The sequence below is a fragment of the Lytechinus pictus genome, chromosome 2, assembly GCF_037042905.1.
Source record: "Lytechinus pictus isolate F3 Inbred chromosome 2, Lp3.0, whole genome shotgun sequence".
In the NCBI taxonomy this organism is placed as follows: Eukaryota; Metazoa; Echinodermata; class Echinoidea; order Temnopleuroida; family Toxopneustidae; genus Lytechinus; species Lytechinus pictus.
Window position 1 is genome coordinate 56408347 of NC_087246.1, and position 25113 is coordinate 56433459.

Here is a 25113-nt window from a genome sequence, read left to right on the forward strand (position 1 = left end):
AAAATCATAACACTTTGGTGAATTATTTCAAAATAAAGATTGGTAATATTTGTTTAAGCCTATAGTAATAATTTTTTCAACCACACAATTATATGCATTAATTACAATAAATATATGTAATGCATGAATTCATTAATGGATTTTAGAATTGGTTATTGATGCACACTTAAGACCCCCGGTTCAAAACGCTGAAATATGTACACATGATCAAAAATGGTGTTGACTTTATTATTTTTACCCTGATCAATGGATTCTGGCTTGCCGAAGTCCAGTGTATGCACAATCTCCACTCGTTGGGGAGTAATCCAGCAACAGGTTGTCACGACACTCTCAACCCCAAGTCAACTTCATGTACATTGACATTCAAATACTTCCCGGTGGGTGTTTCATACGCGGGTTTCATAAAGCTGTTCGCAAATGACTTCATGCACGACTGGTGACCATTTCTTGTGCCAAGTCCACCCCAACAAAAAGTTGATTTGAATAAAAAGAGAAAAATTCAACAAGCATAACACTGAAAATTTCATTAAAATCGGGTGTAAAATGAGAAAGTTGAGACATTTTAAAGTTTTGCTTAATTTTACAAAACAGTTATATGCACATCCTGGTCGGGACTGATGATGCCATCCATTCACTATTTTGTTGTATTTCATGTGAAATATGAAATATTCAAATTTTCTTCTCGTTGTCATGTGAAACAAATTTTTATTTCTCCCTGGACCAGGGGTGTGAGTGGTCACAAATAAAAAGATCAGAAAAAAGCTGAATGTTGAAAAAGTCTGAAATAGAAAGAGCCCCATACTTTTTGTACAGAGGAAGGCCAAAAATAAGCTGAAATTAAGCTGAAAATAAAAACAAAAAAATCTGAAATCAGATAAAAATCTGAACTCTCACACCCCTGCGCCTGAACATGAGGTATTACCATTGTTTCTAAAATTTTGTGGTTCAGTGAACTTCAGTTGATTTGGTCCTTATCTTTAAAAATTGAAATATTGCACAATTCCAAGAATGAAAAAACAACAGAAATAGTGAGGAACATCACCGACTCGCTCATTTGTATGTGACTCATAACTTTCTTATTTTACATTCAATATTGATGAAATTTTCAGTGTACATTGTGCTTGTTTGATTTTCTCTATTTATTCAAATACAAAAATTTTTCTGGGGTGGACTTGACCTTTAAGTAGCTGACTTTGCATCATTGCCAGTAGTGCGCAAAAATTGCACGGAACTTTACGAACAGCTTTTTGAAATACCTGATACCGCTTTAATACCTGGATGGAAACTGGAGATGTTGGAAGTGAGAATTGACGCCTTGCCAAAGCAAAGGACGCTAGTGCCACGATGAAACTATTTGTCATATTTTTATTGATTTTGTTCAGTCATGTAATGTGCTTTGTGTTCATATTAATTTCATATTTGGACTTTGGAGATCTAAAATGTGTACACATTTCCTGATTACATGTACATGTTGAATGGATTGACTTATGACATGAAAATCAACTGAAATGTTTTTGTATTTTTTATGCATATTTGACACGGAGCCCCCCCAAGAGAACCCAGTGAAGTTGTTCAAAGTTATACTAGCCGATACTAAAGCTTGTAGATATAAGTACATGTAGTATTTTTCCTGATTTCACGAGCTGACTGGTCAACCTTGACTCGACATCCCCCCCCCCAAAAAAAAAAAATTATATAGGAAATATAAGACTATGGTTTAGGATTTTTCTACCGCTAGATGGCGACACTTTCTTTAAAACCCCCTGCTATCTTTCCAATTGAAACAGAAATTCCACAAAAAACAACAATGTTTGGCTTTCCAATTCTTCTATAATAATTTAGACCCCCTTTTTATGCCCCCGCAGACGAAGTCCAGAGGGGGCATTAAGCGTTGCCCCGGTCTGTCTGTCCTTCCGTCCCCCCACTTGGTTTCCACGCAATAACTCAAAAATATTTAATGAATTATAAAAAATTTTGGTGTGCAGGTAGATGACACCAAAATACAGGCTAGGTTTGAATTCGGAGTCCGCAGGTCAAAGCTCATTAAATATGCGAGTTGGTTTCCGGATAACTTCAGTCCTTCACGTTTATAATTTCGTGGAGCTCAATAAATCGCTCTCCTTATTTTTTTGAGGAGCTCAATTGAGCTCCTCAGAATCGCTCTCCGTGAGGAGCTCAAATCAATTCAATACATGTATGATAAATTGTAGATTTTTCTTAACATTGTATATATGCAATAGCTGTGTTAGCTATTAATTAATCTGTGGTGAAACTAGGCCTGGGTCACGTCAATGCGTTTACAAGATGTCGTATGCGCTACTGCTAAAAAAAAAAATGGAAAAAAAAATGGGAAAAAAAAAATTGCTAAAATTTCACATTTTACATCTTTAAATCCATGAAATGGCCTTCTTTTTTCCATAATTCCTTGAAATTACTTTGATTTAGTTGAAAACTATCAGAAAAATGAAGAATATTCACCTCTTTCCCGACTCTGATTTGAACTTACCTCGGTAAATATTGTAGTCCCACATGTAGACTTCCATGGTGTTGCCATGAAAATCTACATATGGGACTACATGGGACTGCAATATTTACCGTGTTTGAATTAAAATCAGAGTCGGGAAAGAGATGAATATTCTTTATTTTTCTGATAGTTTTCAAATAAATCAAAGTAATTTCAAGGAATTATGGAAAAAAGAAGACCATTTCATGGATTTAAAGATGTGAAATGTGAAATTTTAGCAATTTTTTTTTCATATTTTTTTTTTTTTTTTTAAGGAGCGCGATTTTTTGCTCTCCTTATTTTTTTCAAGGAGCGCCGGCGCGATCGCGCTCCTCAAAAATGAAGGTCTGTAACTTATGAAATATTCAACAGATTGAAAAAAAAAATTGGGTGTGTAGGTAGATGACACCAAAATACAGGCTAAGTTCGAATTCAGAGTCCGCAGGTCAAAGCTCATTATATGCGAGTTGGTTTCCGCATGATAACTTTGGAAATATCCACCAGATATTCAAAATGTTTGGTGTCTGGGTAGATGACACCAAAATACAGGCCAAGTTCGAATTCGGAGTCCATAGGGAAAAGGTCAAAGCTCATTAAATATGCAAGTTGGTTTCCGCATGATAACTTCTGAAATAATCAACAGATTTTTAAAAATTTGGGTGTGTAGGTAGAGACCAAAATACAGGCTAAGTTCAAATTCGGAGTCCACAGGTCAAAGGTCACAGCTCATTATATATGCGAGTTTGTTTCCACATGATAACTTTGGAAATATTCACCAGATATTAAAAATGTTTGGTGTCTGGGTATATGACACCCATTCACATGCATGATAACCCATTGGTGAATGTATGTTCCCAACCTAATTTCTCAGATCACTCACATGTTAATATCACCTTTGTTTCATGCTAAAGCAAGATGAATAACTTCACATATTTTGCTGATGCTTGGAAAAAGGAGTAAAATTAAATCTATATGAGTGACAGTAATAAATCCCAGTTCAAGACACTGCTGCAAGTAGCTGTATTGAAAAAATTGAGGAGACAGCAAGACCACATTTCCATATGACACAATGAAGTGAGGGATTATCCACATCAAATGACCTGTCATATCTTCTGTCAGAGATTATGGAAAGGGCGAGTCTTTTGGTCAAAGGTCTAAATTTGTTCATTGTATATATGCATATTGGTTTCTGCACGATATTAAGTTTAATCATATTGAATGAATTTCTGATCAGGTTAAGCGGGGGCATCTGTGTCCTTTGGACACGTCAAATTTCTAGCTTTTGTATATGTCCAGTTACTAGTTACATATACATGTACATATAAAAAAAATATATAGGATATCCCATGCAGACAAACAAGAGGTAGACTGTCCTAGAAATGCATGGTAATGTTCATGTCTAATGGTCATTCTTGAATGTACATTGACCATCCAACATCATTCAGATACATCAAGAATAAAATAATAAGATGAAATTCAGATAAGAACCTGCTGTGGCAACGAATGGCAAAATGTAATGTTAAAGTTGACTGTTCATTGCATCTATAGTCCCCTAGATGTATGTACAGTCCAGCCGAGTATGCAAGTGCAACTTACAAGAAAAGAAACGTTAAATGCTGCCGACTTGCAGGTATCCTCTCGGATTGTTGCTTTATGGCACAGGAAAGTATTATTTATCAAAGTATCAAAGCATTTGTACAACAGTGTCCTTGCTATATCTTTGTATGCAAGAAGATTTGACTGTATTAAAACATTGCTTCTGTGTCTGTAGCAACTTTTGTTGATTTACAAAGTTTCCATCATTATATTTAAATGAATTGTGTGGTCAATGGTCGCATGACATGAATCACAATACACATACTTCATCAAACACTAAGGGCAGTAACAATTTTCTATAACCTATGCATATTAATAAAATATAAAACATGTATAGCACTCCAAATATTATGAACAAGGACTGTATGGTAAAACTTCTACAATTGGAAGACACAATGCAAGGTCGAGAATAGCATTGCCATCTTTGTTGATCACAGCTGTAACAAGATAACCAAAGTCCATACATAACCACCTAAATCAATTAATATTCACAGAATGACTCTTCAGATGCTTTGCAGAAGATAAAAGAAAAGATGGTATCACAAGGAGAAAGAAATGGAGGGCAAGGTGAAATTGAGAGTATGAGAAGCAGTAGAGTTTAATTTTCAGAGCTAGGGAATTGAAATTTGCAAAGCAAGTTGAGTCCTCTTTTTTGCACCAAGAATTTTAACCCACCAAACTCTATGGTTTTTAATATGCAATATCTTTCACTCTATAGGCCTACATATAGTTCTGTAACATAAGAACTGAACATCTTTGAATTCAGAGACTAGGTATGGACATTGGGTAGAACAAGTCAACAGGACTCATTAATCACATCATTATATCTTGTGGAGAGTAATGTCATGTGCCTCGACACAACCCAGAAACTTCCAAATGGCCTGTCCTCCAAAACTATTCAGCATTCAGCAGGTAACATTGACAGCTTTTATATAGTTGAACATATAAAAATCAATGGTTCGTTATCACTGTATTGTACAAATATAAATTTTGTAAATGTGCATGTTGATGTTATGTAATGAGAGAAAAGGTGATGGAAACGTGTAGAAGTATTAGTGTTTGTTTTTGAAAAAGTAGAAATTTGTAGTTGCTTACCTAGCAGCCACAAAAGAAGTCAGGCTTGCATACACAACATACCTAGAGCACAAACAATTAAATTATTAACATGCTCTGTATCATGTTGTTCAGCACACCATGACTGAACTCTTGCCTGCACACTGCAGTCTTTTCTCTTGGTAGCTCGATGACTGGAAATTCCTTGTGAATCAAGTTTTCCTTCAGGAGCTGTCCGATATGACAGATGGATTTACTTCAAGAAAACCATTCTCTGTGAAACTCCCAGTCCTGTTACATGTTAAGTTCACATCAGCTGGTTATTCTGAGACTAGCTGTTCGCTCTCACTTTTAACAGAGTGGTAAACTTACAAGCATTTATACATGTAGTTTCCACCTTCAGAAGGTCCGAAGAAAGTGGCACTCATTTCGTAGGCTGATTTACACATGTCTTGATGTGCCTTCATCTTCTTTATTGCTTCATGCTGTTCTCCAGAAGTGTTCACATTTGATCTACATCAATTTTTTTTTCTCTTTCTCGGGTTGGCTGCTTCATCTGTTGCATTGCTGATCATTTGCAGGACACCCACTATCAACCTTCCCAATGGAAGCAAGAAGAATGAAGAAACATCTTCTATACAATCTTCTATACATGTGTTTCTAAACCAATAGATAAGGAAAGTCTGATAGTGATCTTCATGTCCCCCTATAAATGAATGGAAAAATTTTCGCTCTCAGCCTGGAGATAACTTCTGCTTCAAAGACATCTTTAAGAAAACTTAATTCATGATCCTGAATTTTCAAGAAAAACAAAATCGGACATTAGCATATATGTGTGCCTACTTATTTTCCAACAAAAGACATCAGCCCCCCACCCCCCCCCCAAAAAAAAAATATATATATATGTATGTTCAAATTACCTGTAAGTGGCATAAAAGAGAAAATCTTTGGGGAAAAATAGGCCCATGTCATGAATGGATGTGGTGCAAGACAGACTGCGAAAGATTGGAAATTGACATTCTCATTGATCATTTTAACACATAATCATAAAAGATGTTCTCCTTGAAATATTGGACATGCGCATCTAGAACGCCCAAATACAGAAAACTGTACATAAAGATAGAGACATCGTAACAGCTTGATCAGAAGACTGCCTCAATCATGGTTCCAGTCAAATCCATGCCAGTGGTTTAAGCATCTGTTGTTAGTGTATCATTATTTACCATTTTACATGTATGACGCTGAGATCTAGATGTTACATTACCTTAGTAGCACCTAATCTGAATAAAGACCCCCTTTGGTTGGAACTATGGCTCTCATTACACTTCATTCATGAAAAAAAAAATGCAAAGGAAACCTCTCTCTCTCTCAGTAAACCTCCGCATTTCAATAAATCACTTATCGTGTCAGGAAATCTTCTTTTTGACCCAATAATTTTTTTATGTATTGGTGCTGACATTCAAAATCCTGTTGTTTATTTAGTTTGGAGATAACATCTACTGGCAGAACATTTACTGAAATGAGTATGAATTAGTACAAAATAAAATACATGGTTATAACTACCACAAATCTACTATGAGATTGCAGACAATGGTATCTCAATATAACCAATTTTTATTTATACCTTTGGCGCTCAGATAAGGCTGAACATTGTTGTGGAGGGATTGGCCAGCATCATCATTCAGCAACCCATTGACAAGGAGAAATGAAATGCTCCAAGAAGCTTTGTACCACATGATACTTGTAGCTCCAAACCCAATGACTCCAAATACATACATAAGATGAACCACCGGCACTGTGGGTTAAGGCTTGGCCCCACTGCACTAACGGATACAGAGGATGTAAAACGGGAAAAAATCTTGACATCCGTTGTGTACTCTTCATACGCTCTATATCCATCCACTGTCATTTCATTGTTTGCCCATTTTGTCCGTTGTCTGGAGCTGATGAAAACGGATGGAGCCACCCCGAAATTTTGCTTGTTCGCTCACTTTGCTGTATCCATTATGAATACGTTTTGTGTCAGTCGGCCAGTGGAACCAGGCCTTTAGAAATTAAATGCATGTGTCAAGGAGTCATGGAGTTTGACCCCCAGCAACAGTCAAACCAGACTTTAAGAATAGAAACTCCTGCCTTCTTGCCAGCCCCCCCCCCCCTTAAATGAAGGGTAGAAAGGTAGAAATACATCTACACATCGTTATCTCATGAGCACTGATCTAAATGTATTGTAAATGGGCATTGGGTTTATACTTTTAGTAAGGCAACTACACAGACGATTGTAAATCTTAAAGAGCTGCCACTCTCATGATGGCAAGATTTTGTGTCCAAAATGTCACATGTAATCGAGATTCATTGAATCCTTTAAAAAGAAATGTCTTGTATTGTGCCTTAACACTCGATGCAAGGTTACAGTCAAGTCATGTACTACATTTCAGTAAGTCTTACATACAGAAGCACCTTGTTTCTTAATTTCAAAAAGTAAAGTTGTGCATGTGTGTAACTGATGCATGAATTTGAACAGGAATGTTAGAGATTAGTGATAAGTGTGTGGATGAATATAGTATAACATCTAAAATTACAAAATCTTTTCAACAGAAAAGTTCTACCAAATCTATCATTAAAAAGAAAATGTGCCTAGAAAATGTTATTGTATAAACATAAATTATGGCTTTCAAAGTGTCTCAAACTATAGGAAATATTGTTGAATAATGAAAGACCGAGTAAACTTTTAAAATAATGATCTTGACAGCTTTAAACAAATTTCCCACCAGAGCACTGTAAAACAAGCCTTGATGATTAATGGTGGCTGATATTTACAATGTATTGAATCAATAATAAGCAATCACTTCTATCTAGACATTTTCATCACTTACATGTTAATTTTTTTTCATACTTCTATAATTTTACATCTTTGTTTCATTCCCACCTTCTATTTAAACAAATAGATTTCAAGTACTAGTAAGACTCCCATCAGTCCCATATTTGTGCATTTGAATGTAGTGCCATTGTGCCAACTATCTGTGCAAGGCCACAATAAGTCGAGGCGAGTTAATAATATCAGGTGACATTTTGTAATTTATGTGAACTTCGCTTGATGATGTTCTTGTGTTGTCAAAGAGATTTGTTGATGAAGGGTTTTGGAGACCAAAGATCCCAATGCCTAACCTGGATCGAAACCATCCACACAGTAGTATTACTCTGCTGTGTCCTACATTTTTTCCTTAAAAAACTTTGCTAATGTCAAATTGTATCTCCATGATACTAAATAAACAAAACAGATGTCAACACAGTTTGAGAATTGCGAGACACATTTACAGTTCTGCTGAATGATTATCTGTTTAAGACATGCAAAGTTTGAATCTTAAGGCAACATACATGTAAGGAAAGAGAGAAAGAGAAATAAAGACAGAAAATTGACAGATAGCTACATAAAATAATCTTCAAAATCAAGAAAGGAATAGATGAGGAATAACAGGTCTATAGCACATGGAGTATACAAAAAGCAGAGATTGATAACACCAGAGAATTTCATTCCAGCAAATTCTGATATAAACATGTACAATTGTACATATTATTTATGTTTTAAATTGATTTTACCATCCATGTGATACTTGCCGCCATCTTTATTTTTCAATGTAAATGCCAGTTGTGGTCGCGATATCAATGACCAATATAATTATTGACCATCCAAGTGTTTGTATGTATTATAATTAAAAATGTGTTGTGGTCAATGACCAATAAAACATCCATCAGATTGTTTGTATGAGGGCTTTGTATGACTATAAATCAAAAATGTGTGTCAAATGATTCTGAAGTGAAACGCACAAATGTTGAGATATCAACAAAACAAGCATGGCACTGGTACCAGGTCTTTTTTCCAAGCAATTATCACACAGTACAAGGTCCCAGTAGTACATATCTGTGTTGGCAATTTTCATAGTGCTCGCTACACAGTTCAGCTTAGATTTCAAAATTTCAGAGTACTAGGTTATAAATAATCGTACAAGATCTATGATGATATGGCGACAGCTGACCATACATTTAAAAAACTTTCTCATGAAAGTTGTAAAATATATGTAATTAATCAGAGTTTGTGAAGGAATTAATTGTTTATTCAGGTTGAAATCCCATTTAACCACGTGATTACAAGATTTTTTTTTAAATCTTGGGAAGTGTGCGTCTGGATACCTATTGTGCAGGGGGGATGAACTCATCCCCCCCACTTCAATAGTATGACATCATGTATTTATGTTTATGCCCATGGATCGAGAGGTCAGACTGTAAATGTATCTACTTTCCTATGTACCGGTACTGGACACAATAGAAAGATCAAGAAACTACTGTAAGCATTTTCATTTACAGGCACAATTTTATTTGAGAATTTTAAATCTTGGTAGTGCTAGTTTATCTTTTCATTGAATTTATGAAATTTTAGATCTGACGTTACACTGCACATGGAGTTCAATCACTGAAAAATAAAATGAAACTTGTTTCAAAGATGAATAATCATAACAAATGATATATCAATTTGTGAAAAACAAATCACAAAAATGATTAGTAATAACTGTTTTTTTTCATATCTGACTTTAAGGTATTTCGATATTAGGGAATTGCTGTTTCACAAGACTTAGAAGTGTTAAGTAGTTACAGAATCAATTAGATAATCTCTTAATTTTGACCGACCCATGTACGATTGCACGAGCATGGTTGAGCTCATGTTCTGGCCAGCCAAAATATTGGCAGTGGGAGAGACTTGCATGGAGTAGATTTTGGACTTTTTTTGGTGATACATATGGTGATTTGATTTTTTTTTTAATAATGATCATTTTTCTTGAACATTATGTGTTTTCATTAGATTAAACTATGATTTTAGAATTAGAATTACTTTACAAAGTTTGGGCTTTTAATTTTTTTTTTATTCCTATACTAATCATATTAGTATTAACAGGTACATAAGTGAATGTACAAAAATATGAGAAGATGTAATTATTTAAAGAATCAAATGATCCTCACTTGCTTGCAATGCTCGTTGAATAGCCTTTATGTATGACCAGTTTCTGCTATAAGTTCAAATGTATATTTACAAGATGAGAAATTGAGAATTAAGTTTCAGAGAGCTCTACGATTGTTGAGTTTTCTCTAATTATTCAAATCAATTTGTTGAAGTAGGCTTGGCATTGAAGAGTTACATTTCCATGGTGTCCATGAAGGTGTTTTTGCTTTATATATTTGTTGTCGCTGTTGTTTTATGGTTGCAAAGTACCAGTCTTACTTGTGTATAACATTACAGATTACATAATCACTCTAAAAACTTGTACTGCATATATGAGGTAAAGAGAAAGAGAGCAAGAGAGAGAGAGAGGAGAGAACTTAAGGAATACAGCAATGATCTAAGTTTCTATTAGTTTGTAATGCTTGGTGAAACAAGGCACATGTATCAACAGTTCATCTAAAATTCAAATCAAACTTAACTAAGATTAATATCACATTGTGTAGTTGAAAGATTATAGGAAGTGAAAACAATCTAAATAGAGTTATAAACTAATCTATGGAACTCTTTGGGGCCAGGGCCAAGGTACCATAGGACCAGTTTTGTGCCATTATAATCTTTATTGTATTTTTAAGTGGGATATTCCAACTAGAACTTAAATGGAATCTCTGATTTTCTCACTATTAGTATTATAATGTTTACTCAAATTCTTCTAAATTTGCTTTCCTTAAATTCTTATCTATTTTAACTTTGCAGCCTTAAAACTTCTAATTTCTACAGGTCTCTTCTAGTTCACTTCCTATCTTCCCAACTTTCAACTCAACTTTCCTCCCCTCCTTTGCTCTCTCTCTCTCTTTCATATCTTATTTTCCTGTTTTATCTCTGCTCCCCCTCCTTTTTTCACTTCTCCTAAATCAAACTGTTCTTGCTCTCATGCCCATTTCGTAGTTTAAGTTGCTGGACATGGCGTTTGTGTTTTAAATGAATTATCTTTTTTATGTGTCTATACTGTACTTTTCTTCTTCAAATAATGCATGACATATTACATACTATTTATTTAGGCAAGTTTGTTTGTAGGGATTGTATAACTATTTTGATTTGTTAAGAATTGTGTAATTATGTGACTTACTACATGTATCATGTTAACATTATTATTTGTAAAAAGATTCTGCAATTCAGCCTTTGGCTGCTACTGAATTTTTTAAATAAACCATTACCACTGCAAAAAAATGCCAGTTTAATTGTGCTAACAATATCTCAAAATAAGTTTGAACAGAATCCAATAAAATGAGCATTGGAATGTGTAATTGCTGAGAAGTTGACAAAATAAGCAGCTGAGAAATTGACAAAATAAGAATGGCATTCCAGCCAGGTGTCAAGTCTTTTTTTTTTTTCAAGCAACCCCCCCCAAAAAAAAAAAAACTGTCCCACATGTATTCATCTGTGTTGGTGATCTTCAGGAAACTTACAAATTTCATAATTTCACTGTCAGGTTATATGTTTTATATACAAAGGAACAAGATGTAGATCTATGATATGAAATATGATCATGATGGCAATGGATTAACCTTGATTTAATACCTCAGTCACATTTCCCCTACAGCGGCCGTACGGCGAGTCGAAAAACAACCGTTTTAACATTTATTGTACAGCTACATACAGGTGGTTTGAATAAAAATTAATAAAACGGCTGCTTTCAACTCGCCGTATGACCGCTGTAAGAGAAATGTGACTAAGGTATTAAAGACCTTGAAAAAAATCACTGTTGCTGCAACAACTGTACATGTACTTCTGTAGCTTTAACCTTGATTCTAACGAATTTCCCATTAAACCATCAATTACTGCAGCTGCATGTACATGTAATTAGTTTAAGTAATAAAATTGAAGATATCAAATGGTACTCTTTGGTTTAAATAATTATTAGGAAGGTATGGGTTTGATTGCTATTCAGTGGCGCATCGATTTCAGTTGGTTTATTCAGGGAGTTGGGAGTTCTCCCTGGTTTTTTTTCATTGCACCTAATCTTTTCTTTGCAATAGAGTTTCATTATAAAAGCTGTTAGAGAGCTACATGCAGGAGCATACTGTACATGACTTGTTTCTTCAAGAAGATGGCTCATTAATTTAAGTTAATTAAAATTAATGTGTTGAAGTTTGTTAACTCCTCAAAAGGTTTAGCTCGTGTTTTAAAGTAAAGTCCTAGTTAGTTGTATGAAAAATTACTGGTAACCCATTCCTTTGAACCACCATTTTTTGGTTTAATTAATGCTCTCCATTAGCCCCCCCCCCCCCAAAAAAAGTAATAACTGGTTGTCGACAAACCCATTTTTTTCTTATAAATCCAATATCGGCAAAATGAAAAACAAACCCTTCCCAAACAGTAGCTGAAATTTCATATTTTACATCTTTATATTCATGAAATGGCCATCTGTTTTCCATATTTTCTTGAAATTGTTTTGATTTAGTTGGAAACTACCTAAAAAGGGAGAATAATCACCTCTTTCTTGACTCTGAAATATCATTTTATGATGGTACACTTGGTATTGTAGTCACTTGATATTGTAGTCCCATAATTAGACTTGCATGGTGTTAATGTTGCAACAGCACAAAAGTTTACATGTGGGACTACAATATTGACAAGGAAGATGCCATTGAAATCCAGAGAGAAACCATTCTGGCTTGTTTCAGCCATTATCTCATCTTGTGTGCAGTTAAGTCAAATTATATGTTAAAGTCGCCATCAAGTTCGGCCACAAAACAAAAATGAAAAGCACTAAACTTAAGGCACCCGCTTAACAAAGTTCCTGTATTTCTATTACTATTAGACACTAGAACTTTAATGAAACAAATTGAATAAAAACATTGTTAAATAAATTGTAAACAAAACTGCCTCATATTTTCATACATGTAAATCAGTAAAGTTCACCAGAAATGAGTCAACTAAAATTATTTATTGACATCTACCCTCCCCCATTATTATGAGATTGTGCATAACAGGTTTTTAGTAAATAAAAATGTCTTGTCCAGTTTGGTGCAATTTATTTCCACTCGGGCCGAAATGAGCTGGGAGTGAACATTGTATTAGAATAAGATTTAAGTTCAAGTCACACTCACACTTGATTCTTTATATAAATTACCATGAAAAGATGATCAAAAGCAATCTTGTACTGGTAAGCCAAGAGGTAATGCTCCTGTCTAACTTGCAGCACAAAGAATAATTATCACAAATGGGAAGGCATATACAAGCAGAATCCTTGAATTAAAAGGTCAGTTTTTTTAATTTTCATTAATAAATAGTCAGCAAATCTTCATGAAAACTAGAACTCTATTTCTAAGCTTCAACAAAGTTCAATTTCTTGCCCCCGCTCTCGCTAGCACTTTCTGAAGACTCGCAGCTCTCACATGAGCAGCACTTACATATATGTATTATTTTCCCAGTTTAGAACCCTTGTCCATAACCATTATCAACACATTTCAAAAGGCTTTTACTTCAAAATGCATTTCTGAAACCATTCCAAGGGTTTTATTTATCTCAATGCAGTCAGGAAACCAACTTTGTTATTACAGTGCAACTGAGCTGTATTGTGCTATTCATGACTCTTCTTTAGCCTTTAGTGCAGATTACCAGAAGGGCTTGCCCTACCCGTTTTGGATAACTTTTTGACCCACTTGTTCTTGATTCTTAAATAGTCACAGACAGGATATTGCTCCCCCATCCAATAACAGAAGTAATAAAAATCATTATTTTCTGAATGAAATATCCACAAAAAGACAATCCATTTTGTTGAGATGACAAAAGGCGACAAGTGACAACGGTGAGCATCGTATCAAAAGTGCAAAAGTTTACCTGTATAGCAGTTTTTTGTGGAGAGTATTTTTGCTCGCTGTTTTTTTCTTGTGTTAGTTGAGAGTTAATGATTAAATATGCACTTCTAGATTAAATCAGTTGGGTTCTGGTATAAAATCCAATTTCAATAATAAATGGTTGGACGCAATTTTTAAGTGTTTATCATATGCCACAATCCTTTTTTATAACAAAGTTTAATTAAACTTCAGGCTTACTTGCAGGCTTGCTTGTAATTATATTATTTCACCACCACTTTTTAACCTTTGCATTTCTCATCTGCAATTGTGCTATCACAAAGGCAGCGGAGCTCGAGTCTTGTGGACCCAACATGGTGTAGACTTGCAGGGATCTATCTCACCACCCTAATTGCTCACTTATGAAATAAAATTAAAAGTTTGCACTTATATTCTTTACTCCACCTTGAAAAAATGACCATTCAATTCTCCATAAAAAAAAAATTAGTTTCCAGCCTGTCTAATGAGACTTGTGTGAGCGAGTTGCATACTAAATTATGCAGGCTAGGTTCCCATTTTACTTCATTTTTCAAGAAAATATCACATGCAAGAGGAACTGGAAGACAAATTCACGAATGTGGTTATTTTTATTCAAGAATGGGGTTATTTTTTCTAAGATAATGGAGAACATTGAATTGATTTAGAGATCCTATTCCTACTTATCCTTTGCTAGTGCAAAAATTACAAACTCATGTCATGAATGATATTTTGTTCACTTTGACTTTAACCTGTTAACTTATCAAGTGAAAAAGCAAGGGGGATGGTTACCCCATCCCGAGTCCAGGCTAGCCACACAAACAGTAGAGGCGCACGGCCAATATTGGAGACTGTCTCCAATGTGGGAGATTATCTCCAATATCAGAGACTTTTGTAAAGAATTTGGGTATCCAATTTCAGAGACAGTCTCTCCAGTTTTGGAGACCAATTTAATTTGTTTTCATTTGCTGCAAAAGGATTATCTTGGCGGCAAATAAAAATGTGATAAGGAGATTCCTCATGAAAAATTACCCCTTTTCACTGTCTACTTTAAAAATTCACCGTCTACTTTTGTTTTGATAAGGATTTTTGTTGTCAATCACACACAAAACATATGGGCTTCTGACATCAGTGAGACAAAATTTTGGGTGGAAAAAATCATGCTTTTGTTGGTGTTGTTTCTTTTGTCCTTTTGGCAATTTTGCAAAGCAAGTCTCCAATGTGGGAGATTGTCTCCCCTATTGGAGAGTCTCCCATATTGGCCGTGCGCCTCTACTGACGAATGTAACCACATTTACAGTTGGGTCAACGATATTGCCTCCGCTGCTCAAGGCAGCCGAGCACATGAAGCAAGGCACCAGAGCTCAAAAAAAAAAATTCAGAAACAACGGACACTGCTGGGTATTTTTTTCTATTTTCTTTGAATCCTATACCCAGGCCCAGCCCAGCCCAGGGCCAGGCCCCGCCCAGGCGGCAATCACACTCACAGTTCACCCCCCCAAAAAATGTCAGTCATGACACGTCAGTTAATCACTCTCACTTATTCTCATTTCGCATATCGAATCGTGCTGTTAGTGTTACATTCCTTCATTCTTCAACATCAAGCAACAGCCAAAAGCCCAAAACACAGATGCGCGGCGCGGCGTCGGAACCGCTATGCATATGCATAGCACATAGCGCGTTTAGCGTTGTATTGTTGGCATGTGGGCCTTTTTGTTTTGACTGTCTAGAGTCTCTCTCTCGCTCTCGGCCGATACTGCCAAATATATCTCTCTGTCTGCTTTGCTTTTCACCCATTTCTTTAACTGGAAGTTCCTACGTTTAAACTTGAAGAAACAGACCATAAGGAAGTTCACATTATATCCTCCAATGGACCCATCTTACCTCCCAAACTCCAGCTTGGTGGGTTTTCCTAAGTCAGCGAATTCCTGATCCTCCAACCAGAATTAGAAAATGGCGACGAAGTTCCGCCAATCGGCAACGCGAAGATAAAAATAAAAATATTCGAAAAAAATTTTGTTTTTTTAATTACATGATTCATCTGTGATCATTTTAAAAACAATTTTAACCATTCGTTTTTATTCATATCAATGTCGCACACATGTATGGCACTTAAAGATATATTTTTCAATAGGTCAGTGAGGTCTACATGACCTGCATACGCTATGCACTGAGCACATGTTGAGGAAGCAATCCACTATCGTGTGTGTGTGTGTGTGTGTGTGTACTTGAGATTTGTCAGACGTGTATCAATCAGATATGATTATTTACGTCTGGACCGACCTTTAACGTCACCATCCGAAAGACGTGACCGGGGCTCGAACCTCGAACCTCTGCATCAATTTGTAACTTCCCCCAGATTACTAGGCGCACGCCACAACGCCCAGTTATTCTGGGCCCTGTTGCAAAAAAGTTTATGTATTGATTTATGTCATGATTTATGTCACGATTTATGTCATACAGCATAAGTCATGACATAAACACAAATATTGACATAAATCCGTTGCATAAAGCTTTATGTCTTAAATCACGACATAAAATCATGACATAAATCCATTTGAATGACATAACTTTATGTCGTGATTAAAATCAAGACATAAACGGCGGCTTTCCGCAATAAGTGACTTAAGGGAAATTTTACGATTATTTTTTATAATTATGCCCTTTGTAATTTGATGATATTTTGAGTTTTACTTGGGCCTGCGAAATAATTTTTGTGTCATTGGATAGCCTATGATGTATTCTTTCAATAGTTTTCAAACTAATAACCGTAAATATTTCCCTAATTTTTATAAGCAAAGCTAGGCCTAAGCATAATAGTTAATGTGCTTGCTTAATCGAGGATTATACATTTTCCTTATAATAATATCATAATTTATTTCAACGTCGCATATTTTTCAAGCACCACCACCCTTCCCTCCCAAAATAATGATAATAACTTTCACTTTCAGTCTATAATCGCCCCTTTTGTGCTAAATTCAGATGTGATTAAACAAGAAATTTGGTACACACATTTCAAGTCCGGTGTTGGCGTTGGTGTTGGAATTTGGATTGCTTCCCCTCCCCCCCCCCCCCCCGGGGCTTCCCCTAGCTCCAAAACCTATTTTGTGTGTCAGAAATCATGTTGCCATGGTAACGGCATATGATAAAAAATTGTTTTAAAAAATCAGTTTTAATTACTTCATCGATTTTCAACCAATTCTCGTAAAATTTGGTTCACACTTTGAGCATGTTGAGTTAGAGGTAAACGTGTGAAAGAGACATATTTTGTGTGTGTCGGAAATCGTGTTGCCATGGTTACAACATATTACAGGCCCAAAATTAGGTAAAAATCTATTGGTTCCAACTACTTGATTAGTTTCCAACCAATTCTCATGAAATTTGGCTCACACATTGGTCTCGAGGTAAAGATGTACAGGACATATTTTTTGTGTCGAAAATCGTGTTGCCATGGTAACACTATATATTATGTCAAAAATTAGGCATAAATCTTGCGGTTCAAACTACTTCATCGTAATTATCATGACTTGCTCACACATACATGTAGGTCTTGGGTAAAGATGGGCAAGACATTTTTTTCCACGTGTTGGAAACTGTTGCCATAGTAAAGGCACAGGGCAGGGGTATTAATCACCTTCATCGATAATTCTAGTTTAATTTACCCTTCCCCCAACCAAGTGCATATATGGGCTTGCCTCGTTTATTTCACCATCCTTTTTAATATCGCCTCATTTTTGTTAATTTTCTTTATTCAGGTTCATGGTCTAAAACAGGCACTAGGCCTAGAGAACATACAAAAGAAATGCGAATTGTAATTTAAAAGAGGAAAGAAAAGGGAAATATCAAAAAGTCATCAAAATGGATATATAAGAGGTCATCCCATTCTTTTCGAAAATCTCAGCTCGAGCTTAATTCGCGTTTGCATCAGTTCTCATAGTAGTCTTGTTGGAAAAAGAAAGGTATCATTATCATGAAAAATTGAAAGAGTGAAATACGATATAATATCATATCAACATCAATCACAAAATTGTACTTTGTATAAAAAATTCAAAATGTTTGCTCGCTCGCAGTTTTTATAAATTTTGCCCTTTACACCATGTCTACCCCATAAAAATATGAGTTTCCACCCCTTTAAACTAAGAAAAAAATTCTTCACAGAGAACAATTTTGCGTCAGTCATCCCCAAACCATGAACACCGATTGACAACCATGCATAATCCCTGCAATGATTTGTTCATTATTTCATTTCTTTATCATTTCAATTGTGTATTTTATAAGCGTGTCATGGAACCCTTTTGCCTGTGCAGTTGGGGCGGGTTACAAATTTGGAAGCACAACGGGGCAATTTCGTCAAGAAAATAATTGACAGAGAAAATAAACAAATAAATAGGCCGAAATAAAAATGTTCCTCAATTCCGAACAAAGGTCTAATCAGATGGCTTGGTTTTTTTAGCTAGGAAAAAGAGACGCGGGGTTTTCCTTGCCCAAAACTTGCAATTGGAGATGGGGCGAGTGGAGGGGGTGTCCACTTAAAAAAATCCCACTTATTGCCCAAATACAAGGAGTGCGCACGAGGGGCCACTACTCATCACAGCTTTGTGCCTAAATTGGGACACGTTCATGCATCTTTATCCCTTGATCCATACCTCTGTCACCCATCATTTATATTTTTACATCTTTGAGCACCTGGTCATTTTCTTTCTATCTCTCTCTCATCAAATGAAACCCCCCCCCCAAAAAAAAAAAAAAAAAACTGCTTTATCCTCGTTATACCTTTCATTATCTTCCTCCCTCCGAGATTGGCCCACTATCATTCACGAAATTTATCTTTCCAATTCTCTATACATCTCTCTATATCTCTGTTTGATAATGACTCCACATTTATACTTTTTCTTTTCCCTTTTTCATTCTAATTCACCTCCCCCCCCCCCCTCTCTCTCATCATTCCTTATACATTGGAATCTTAGAATCTCTGGATCTTTCTCATCTTTATATGATATTTCCTTTTCATTTCTCGCCATTGCTACTTCAAATCTTCATTTTTAATCAATTATTTTCCCAATTTGACAATTCATGGGACAATATTTGGCGTTCATAAAAATAATCCTACAATTTTCTACAAATATTAATTACTATATCTTTAGTAGGGAAACAAGTGTGTTCTGAGGGGCAAATCATATTTTAACCACACCCCACCCCTCCCGATTCAATGAAAGCAATTAAACAAAGAGATGAAGCAAAAGGAATGACATTTTATGTAAATTTATTACTTTTGAAATAAATGCACACTAAAATTTGTAAAGCAATATAATCTTGTCACCTGTCCCATTTCCCCTACTCATGACTGTATAAACATGATTAAAAGAGGTATGTGGATTCAAATAAAATATATTATTCATATCCTAAATTAATACAATACCTCAATCAAGTGTACAACTACAAACATGGCACAATAATACATCTTAAAAAACAAGAATAAATATATCACATTTTTATGCTTAAAGGACAAGTCCACCCCAACAAAATTTGGTTTAAATAAAAAGAGATTAATCCAACAAGCATAACACTTAAAATTTCATCAGAATCGGATGTAAAATAAGAAAGTTATGGCATTTCGAAGTTTCGCTTAATTTCACAAAACAGTTATATGCACATCCTGGTCGGTATGCAAATGAGACTGATGACGTCATCCAGTCACTATTTCTTTTGTATTTTATTGTATGAAATATTCTAATTTTCTCTTTATTGTCAAGTGAACAACTATTGATTCCTCTCTCAACATGTGGAATTAGTATTGTTTAATACTATATGGTTCAGTGAAGTTGGTCCTTATTGTCAAATTAGTAAAAAATGAAATATTGTATAATTTAAACAATAAAAAAAGAAATAGTGAGTGAGGGACATCATCGACTCTCTCATTTGCATGTCACTGGGTTGTGCATATCACTGTTTTGTGAAAAATAAGCGAAACTTTAAAATGTCATAACTTTCTTATTTTACATCCGATTTTGATGAAATTTTCAGCGTTATGTTAGTTTGATTTTTCTCTATTTATTGAAATCAACATTTCTCTGGGGTGGACTTGGCCTTTAATCTACATTTACACAATAAATGGAGAAGTAGATAAAGTAAAAAGTCAGCAGCCATTCAAGATTACTATTCATACCCATACTCTATTTATTCAAATCAACATTTTTCTGGGGTGTACTTGAACTTTAATAAATATTTCCATTTAAAAGAGACGATGATTTCTGTTATCATGAATGAACTCGCAGTGATGCAATTTTTTTCTCCTCCTTTTCTCCTCTTCCACCCCTCCTCTTCTTTTTCTTCTTCATCATCTTCTTCTTCTTTTCCTCCTCCTTCTTTGTCGTCTTCTTTTCTACTTATTTTTCATTTCTATTATTATGACCTATCATCATTAACACTATAATAATTTTATGATAACAATCATAAAAGATATCCACAATGTCAACATAATGATAATCTTTGAAAAATGAAAATTAGTACTAATGTTAATTTTACAAAGCGTTTTGTGAATACTTCAGTGAAGTCATATAGTTCCCTTGCCAGTTGCAACCAGGTCCATGACGTCATGTCTTCAACAGTCTTGACTCTTGAACAATCTGAAATAAGAAGAATCAATGCAAACAACTTTAGCAACTCAACTTGATAATAACAGTGTTCACATACATGTACATGTCTCTGAAAGATTATGAAAGAGACTTTTGAGATTGCAATCACAGGTTTAAATTAAAAAAAAACCCAAAATGATGTTAAATAAAAAAATCGGTTAATAGTCTCCGAATATTACCTCTGATACGCTTATATTGTAGTAAGAATATTTTCATTTCAATCAAATCATTGGAGAAAATGTTCATGTGTGGTGTTACTGAAGGAGGGCAAGGGTGCAGGGTAGTCGACTCACCTATAGTAATGGGGGAAGTATATAAGAGAACTTCAAAAGAGGGGAAGAACAAGGAATGGGGGGAAAATACAAGAACACAAAATTGAGGTCAAGGTCACGTTTACGTTACCAACTTCCCACCTGTCCTTTCTACTACTACCACTATCTTATTCTTGAATGCACTTATATTGTGCTTAAGCTTATAAGCTCAAATTGTTTGTCTCTTTTGAGAATCTAATAAAAAATATAAATCAACTGAATCTGAATCTCTTGCAAAGGTAAAGTGGAAAATAATTGTTACAATAGTATGGATCCAATAGTCTACCTAGATTTTGTTTTCATTTTAAAGAGTTACATTGTTCTTGCTCTTACATATTTTTGATAATGCATTCCATAATTATATTGTCATTAATTTAAATATTAAGAGGGCTCAGTTGTCAATTGAAACTTGACTTTCTATAAAAATTCACGAGATTGATATCCATTTTTGTGAGTAAATTTAAGATGAATTTATTACAAGATGTGGATGAATTGTAAAAATAGATTCATATTTGAAAATTGATATAACAGTACATCACATTTACAACACTCTTAAGAGTAAAATAAATAAAAAATAAATATTACCAAACAGTATACTTGTATTTACAAGTAGAATGTTCAATAAACACAACTTTATATAAAAACTTACCTTCATACTAGCTTGACCCCCTAATCCAAAGAGAGATTTCTTGTTCAATGGCACACAGTGGCAGAGTGTCTGGACTTCCATCTCCTTCCAGTTGCTGTCTCCCGCTCTCTTTCTACCTCTTCTCACCATTTGTGTGGTTCACCTGTTAGAAAAGTGAATACCAAATTTTTCATAGTAACAGATGAGAATGAATTCATATTTGCAATTTGTATAAACAACAACTGAAGTCCCTTCTTTAAAAAAATAGTTTTATCATTACAGATTTTGTTAAATATATTTGACAGGGGTGTTGGTACAGTTTCACTGGCTATTATCAGAACTGTGTAAAAATGAATTATATCCATGAGTGCATTGTAAATACACATCAAAGGCAAATAAGGTCTAGTCATTCAACCTTGAAATTGTTTGATGAACGCACTAAAAATCGGGGTTCAAATTTGAACCTTAGGGGTTGATACAATAAGGGGTGCTAATTAGAGCAATTATGCTCATGTATGCACCTTTATGGGTGTAGCATAAGCTATGTTAAGCACCATATAGGGCACAGATTTGAACCATGTAATAAAGGTTTTAAAAATTGAACATTTTTTAATGTTTAAGTATTATGCACCTTAAAACGTAAAATGTTGCCCCTCTTATTGTGCAAACGAACATTTCTGGGTGCGAACAATAAGAAAAAGGTCAATTTTGCACCTTTTATCACTTAGGGTGCAATATTACAAGGAGAGTACAAGTGTTCCATTTAGGCTTCAAATTTTTTTTTTTTTAATGTTAGAAAAACATATTAGAAAAATGATTAACACACGCAATATATGAATTCTTCTAATAAAGATAGGTTTTGATAAATAAGAAAAATCTAGGCCCTATAATTCTATTATTTATACAAAAATTAGGGATTTTCTTTACTTCAAATTGCCAAAGTTTTTTTTAGAAGCACCCCTTTAATAATTGATCTAAAAAAAATCCTCTTTACAATAAATAGGTAAAAGGAACAAAATATAGTATGATAAATTCTTGATAACAATCACCAAGAGAATTTCAATTATCACGGACATTTTTATCCACAGATCAGAAACCAAATCCTGTAGTTACCGGTACCGGGTAATGGAAATGCCTTTTCTCCAAGCATATTATTTGTGCACTGGTTTGAAAATTAATAGAAAAGGCATTTGATAAGGTTTTTAACCTGTAAAACAAATCAAAGAACTAAAATGTGCGCTTTATCCTCACAAGTATATTAAACTTATCAAACAGATAGCTTGTCTACAGGGCAGCGGCCAGCTCTCAGAGAATATATTCAAATCAGAAAACACAAAGGATACATAGATCCATTTTTTGTTGACTACATGTTCAACTTATTGTTTTTGTTAAAAAATTGGAAGAGTCTAAAATATCCATACAATGTAGTCATCAGTCTCATCAGACAATTTTTTTCGTGAAGTTACATGTCAGTTCAGTGTTAAACTTAATTAGTTCAGTGTGTAATTTTTTTTTTCTATTTCCCCCCTTCTTTCCCTTTTTGTTCAGTAGTCTCCAGTCTTCGTTAACACATAGGCTGACTTAGGATTTTCTAAATAATTTTATCACCTTTATTACACACCAATCACTTCGGTTTTTTTTTTCTTAATGGAGAGGGACCCCCCCCAAAAAAAAAAATAAATAAATAAATAAATAAATAAAGAAAAAAAAATGTAAAGACAGTTTCAATTTTGGTCCCTAAAATAGACAAATAAATTACAAAATACAAGCTCGCTCGTTCTGCCTGAGCTAGATCTATTCTACATCTCTTGTATTGCTATTGAAAGTACTAGATTAGGTCCCGAATTAGGTCTCGATTTTGATCTATAATATAAGCATGAATGGAGGGGCCCAAGCCAGACCCAGTCCAGGGGCAGGGCTGCACTACCTCATTCCCTGGCCAGGACTAGATCTAGTGAAGTAGTATTAGTAATACAATGGTACGGCCAGCTCAGCTAACCAAGACAAATTTAACTTAGTTAATAAGTTAGAATTTCTTAGATCTAGTTTTAGACCTGGGAGGTCTATTCTAAGTCTAACTTAGACCCTAGATAGAAAACTAGATCAGAATAGATCTACTGACTACTGTAAATCTAGACTAGAACTTAAAAGGGGCCAAGCTAGTATAGCTTGGGCCTGGCCCTGCCTACCTCAGGCGAGGGTTCGTATAGGCTCCAACACTTCACTACCGCTACCCCCTGCTCCACCTATCCGAGTGGATCGTAGCGGTAGTGAAGTGTAGTGGAGCCCATACAAACCGGCGCTTGAGGTAGGCCATGCCTAGACTCTATCCTAATTTTTTCCTAACATATGCTCATATCATAGCCTAACTTAATTATTAGGCCCTGACTTAGACTTAGACTAGTTAACTTTAGGGCCAGGCCCTAGGAAGTGACTCTAGCTCTAGGGCCTGGCTCTGACGGTCAGTGACCAAGACACAGAGCTGAATAGACTCTAGGCCAGGCCCCAACTAGTAGAGGGTCTAGTGACAAGTCTAGTCTTATCTAGGCCTAGCTAGATCTAACTTGTTAACGTTAGAATTTAGACTCTAGAACTAGAAACACTACTCTGTACTCACTAGATTAATCATTAATGTTAAGAATTTTCCAGAAGGGCGGGACCGGGGTGCTCTAAAAAAAAACCTTAAAGCAGTGTCCAATGTCGTGAAGATTAATAAAATTGTTTTCTGTCGGTGTTCATTCCAAGCATTATTCATGTTCATCCGACACCGGAACCTTAAAAATCAATGTCCAATGTCGTGAAGATTAAAACTGTTTTCTGACGGTGTGGATTCCATACATTATGTGTCTGTGTCAGACGCCGGAACCTCCGGCTAGCACTACCGCGTTGTACTGCTAAAAGCACCGGAGTATATTCCAAGCAATCATTGCATAAGTTGACGGCGATAATAATTCATTTAAAAGATCACTTCATACTTAAAAACTTTGAACTTGGGTCAGAACGTGAGATATATTTATTATCTATGATATATAACAATGAAAATTTGATACATACCAAAATATGCCTCTTTCCCGTCAAAATGGGAAGCCGAAGACCCTTTTTCGCAAGGACTTGCTGCGGTTGAAAAATGACACCTTTTCCCAAGTTTATGTCAACAGGCTCGTTCGTGACTATTCAGTTTATTTAATGATGATTAATTCGCGTCATAAGCTAAAACAATACATAAATATTTTTATGCAACGGAATTTATGTCAACGGCATAAGCTATGCATGATTTTATGTCATGATCGAAATTTATGTCATAATGACATAAATTTTTTTGCAACAGGGCCCAGGACTTACATACATACCGAACGCGGTGCGATTCGTAGTAAGTTACTATATACAGGCCCTATAAATATCTCTCTATAGTCTATGGGTATAGGGTATACACATTATATCCACTTCTATGATAGTGTGGATCCTTTGTCGTCGGTCCATTTATTGATTGATTGATTTTATTTATTTATATATCTTTATCTATTTATTTATTTATTTACTTAATTATTAAGTATTTATTTA

At 35.0% G+C, this 25113-nt stretch overlaps 1 long non-coding RNA gene across 1 annotated transcript; it reads right to left on the reverse strand.

Moving 5' to 3' along the window:
* Positions 1-19224: 19224 nt before the first annotated feature.
* Positions 19225-24710, reverse strand: LOC135153322 (uncharacterized). Its single transcript, XR_010292777.1, has 3 exons — positions 24607-24710; positions 21574-21715; positions 19225-20604 (listed from the first exon to the last, which is right to left on the reverse strand). It is a non-coding gene; the product is annotated as an uncharacterized LOC135153322 (long non-coding RNA).
* Positions 24711-25113: the final 403 nt, after the last annotated feature.